Genomic DNA, 4,571 nt, shown 5'->3' with positions numbered 1-4,571 from the left:
GTGTTTACTTTTGTTGTGACCTATAAAGTTATTCTGAAAGAGTGAAGTTTTGTACTTTGTCTCAGATAGAGGAAAGTTTACTACCATTATTTAGAATTATTCTCAGACACCAACTAGAAAGCAGCAGGGCCTCTAGATCTACTAACTGCTGGACCACTTCAAGGACATTTTAGTGTAGTGAACAGAATTAGAAAGAACAATACTATGAAGAGTGTACTATTATTCACCAATGATGATGATTCCAGTGTGATTTAAACATATGGCAGTTAGAAAAATAAAGAATATAAATTGTATATTTACCTGGCAGGGGAGACAGCATGATCAGGAAGGTGGTTTTCCCAGGGCGAGGCTCACCCACTGCACTGCGGGCGTGCTGATCCCTGCGATTTCCCCAAATGGCGGAAACTCGACTGCATAATTTGTGGTAGTGAGGGACTGAGTTCGCAAAAAAAGAAGAAGAAGAAGAATATGAATTGAAGCACCTGAATACTAAGCAAAAGTCATGAGTCTATGGACAGATTTTTCACTTATGAATATTTTAAATACAAAAGCAAATGATGATTTAGACATAGATATCTCACTCCAAATGTAAATAAACAGGACTAAACAAACAAACAAAACAAAACTATACATAGAAAAATTATAAAATAAGTGCAAATATTTTTATCTAAAAAAAGAAACTTTTAAGTTTGACCTGAAACAAGAACTAGATGGTGCTCAGCTACCACTACCAACTTCTATGAAAGAGAAACAGTAGGAACTGGGTAGAGTGGGAGAAAAATCTAAAACAAAACTCAATAAAAAGACTAGTCTTACTGGTCTGATAGACCTTGATGGGACCCCCAAAGCCATAAACCTAAATTACTATTTAACCTGGAATTGAACTCATCTCCAGGGCTCAGCTTTCAGCTACACAATAGGCAAGTAGAAAATAATACCACAGAAAAATCACCCATACAATACCACATAGGCAAAATATTCCCAAGAATAAAGCTAACAAGGGAGGAAGAAAAGGAAAGACGGATGACTGAAAATGGGAAACACAGGGAATTGAAAAGTGCTGTTGCATTGTGGGGGTTGCTATCAACGTCACTGTGATCCTTAAGATTTTTGTGTTAATTGGCTGTGCAAGGATTCTCAGTGGTTTGATAGTGAAGACTCATAAAATCCTTCGTGGTAATGTGACTTAGTACAATGTAAACACTTCCATAATGAAAATTGTTACAAACAGCCAATTAGTTATAAACTTAGGGTAGAATGCAACATTACTCACATCACAACTCAGAAACAATCAATTGAAAAGAAGTTTCCTGTGGGGCAAGGTCTCCTTCTAATATAAGCAGAAACGATTATCTTTCGCTGACTCTGAACCCCACTTTTAGCTCATCAATCTCTTTTTCTTAAGACTTGGTATCTACTTTGGGCTTTTGTTTCTTTTCCATCATTTCCCCCCTTTCTTTATGGATGATGTTGTTGCTATCATCACATAGTTCAGCAGGTTTTCTGTCACTGGTATTCCGTGAGTCAGATAGATTCTTTTTGTATTCCTGAAATTTAGGTGGGATATACACAAGGTGGTATTTTGTGGACTTGCTTTAATTTTCTTCAACTTCAACCTGAACTTACATAGGAGCAACTGATGGTCTGGTCTGTTCCACAGTCAGCCCCTGGCCTCATTTTGCCTGTAATATTGAGCTTCTCCATGGTCTCGTCCCACCGATGTAGTCAATTTTGTTCCTCTGCATTCCATTTAGTGTATACTCGCCATTTGTGTTGTAGCAGTAAGGTGTTTGCAATGAAGAATTTGTTGCTCTTAAAAATTCCTATCTCCCTCTTCATTTCCATTGTACAGGCCATATTTCCCAAGTATTTCTCTTCTTTGTTTCCCACTTTTGCATTCCAATATCTAACAATTACCCACCTATCTTGATTGCAAGTTTGTTCAAGGTCAGGCTTAACAAGTTGTTAGAATTCTGTCTTTACTCCCTCTCTTGGTTTACTGATGGGAGCCCTGGTAGTGTAGCCACTTCTGCATGGAGCTGCTAACCGATAGCTGCTAGTCAATAGATGAGCAGTTTTAAACCAGCAGCTGCTCTGTAGGAAAAACACGAGGGCTTCTACTCCTACTAAGATGCAAGCCTGAAGAACTCACAGGAGTGGTTCTACTCTGTTCCACAATGCTACTATGAGTCTGAATCAACTTGATGACAGTAAGAACTATCATGGTTGGTGTGTACATTTGAATAATACTTATATTAACTCAATTTCCAAGTATACCTGTAAATATGAACCTGCCACAGATGTGTGGTACTTCAAAATAGTTCTTGAAATGCAATTTTTGATGATGAATTTGACACAATTTCTCTTGGCATAATAAACCACATGATCATCTGATTCTCAATGACTGATATCAGGCCATTTCAGTTCACTATTCCATGGGATTTCAATATATATGTGTACCATTACATTTTTAATTTTTAATTTTCCAAGGTTTGTACTTGTTCCTATTGATCTTATGCATCAATAATTAATGGATGGTTTTACCTGCTTCATCTCATTTTGAGCCATGCTCCATCAACAACTGAAGGTCTATAAAAGCGCCACTCCATCCATGTCTGTATGGTGAACTCTTACTTTGAGAAGGCAGCTCATTCTCGGTCATATTTTGAATGCCTTCAGACCTGAGAGCCTCATTTTTCAGCACTATATCAAATAACATTACGCTGCTGTTCACAAACATTCCAGTGGCTAATTATTCAGAAATTGTTACTATTCCTTGTTTGTAGTCTCTTCTTAGTTTGGAAGCTCCACTAACATCTGTTCATCTTAGCTTTCACTGGTAGTATTTAAATATTGGCGGCATAACTTCCAGCATCACCTCAACACACAAGCCATCACAGTATGACAAACTGATAGACAAATAGTGAATTAAAGAAATTGACAGGTTACCAGCTGTGTGATGAATGCTAACGATACAGTTTTTCCAGTGGGATCGTTTCTTCTCTGCTGTGACCATAAGCAGGCCTCTATCTGTCCCTTAGATCCTTGACCTAGCCTCTGCTCTGCTCATGCAATGTTTCAAAGCTCTTTTAGGATCTGTTACAGGCCTCAACCCAAAGACATTAGCTCCAGTTTCATGGGTCAGCAAATCAACTCCCCCAATTAAGTGCACAGAAGCATCCTACTCCTAAAGCAAGCCTTCTCCCCCAAAGTACTCAACTTCACTTTTTCTGTGAACCAGGAACGTTATTGCTTTAGCCCGTTCTTCTTTCCTGGCTCTGCTGTCACTGTTGCGCTGATGCTCTCGGATGTTAAAGCTATTTCCTGGACCACAGAGGTTTAATAGACAGGAATGTTGACGTCAAAGGGCGTGCTTTGCTCCTGGCTCCTCTCTTGGCGGCGATGGAATCTTCTCTTGCTCCTTCGGAAGTGGCTCATTTTAGACCCAAAGGACGTCCATCACATTTGACTTGCTTAACAATCACTCACAGTCGAATCATATAATCCAATAACTGCCTTCCATCACTTTTTTACCTAGATCCAGCAGGAAAACATAGGCCATTCCTTAGGAGTAACAAAGTCTCTTGCTACTTTTAAGTAATTCGCTGTCTTGTACCAGCCTAAACAGTCACAAAATGAAATGTGTATGCATTTGTGAATAGAAGATTAATTTAATCTGTAAACTTCCAACAAATTCACTATTAGATTAAAAAAGAAAAAAGATTCTAGGAAAATAAAACAGTAATTTTAACTAAAAATTCATCTATTCCATTGTTACTGTTACTGCTATGAAGTGTAATATTAATTATGGCAATTTATTAAAGACCTATTTTAGACTAGTTTATGTATAATGAATGACAGCCATTAATATAGCTCAGCCGAAGCCACATAAAATAATGTTAGGTGGGTCATGTTCAGCTGAGGTGCAGAAACAACACAATAATATTGCAGTGGTTTATCATAATTGGTTAATTTTGCATTAATGGCTTAAGACATTGATTATGGTTGTACGGGGAAAATGAAATAAATCAAACTATAGTTATAAATTTGTCATATTGTTAAAATGTTCAATATAGGTTTAAAATTAGGGAATTATGTATATATATGTGTGTGTGTGTGTGTGTACAATTAGAATGTTAGCTCAAGTAGTAATAATTAGCAAGTTAGCTCAAGTAGTATTGACCATACAAATAATAACCTGGATTTATTATTTTATTAACTAGAATTAGTATAGTATTCTTCTTATTAGAGTCCTAGTTTTAAATTCTACCATTTCCCTTAAAAGTTGTAGGATATTGAGGAATTGAATTTATCTCTTTGAACTTAAATTGTCTCACTCAAGAATTGAGATAATCATATATACTTCATTCTTCAGATTGGGGACTAAATGCTATGACTTTATTAAAGGCTGAGCAAGGTGATAACTGATCCTTACTGTCATAGCCCCCCTTCCAAATATGATAGGGCATTCTTACATCATCCTTTGGATAATGCTCACCACATCTTTGTGATATATTATTTTCAAATGACAAAGAGGCTAAAAATTTGAATGACAGTCAACGATCACATTG

The 4,571-nt window shown here is 36.9% G+C and overlaps 1 pseudogene; it reads left to right on the top strand.

Annotated features, from left to right (window-relative positions):
- Positions 1-292: 292 nt before the first annotated feature.
- On the top strand, positions 293-446 carry LOC142455612 (U1 spliceosomal RNA; annotated as a pseudogene).
- The last annotated feature ends 4,125 nt before the right edge of the window (positions 447-4,571 follow it).

Source organism: Tenrec ecaudatus, chromosome 8 (assembly GCF_050624435.1).
Source record: "Tenrec ecaudatus isolate mTenEca1 chromosome 8, mTenEca1.hap1, whole genome shotgun sequence".
Taxonomy (NCBI): Eukaryota; Metazoa; Chordata; class Mammalia; order Afrosoricida; family Tenrecidae; genus Tenrec; species Tenrec ecaudatus.
Note: the sequence above shows the minus strand (reverse complement) of the source record. Positions and strands in the feature narration are given on the sequence as shown.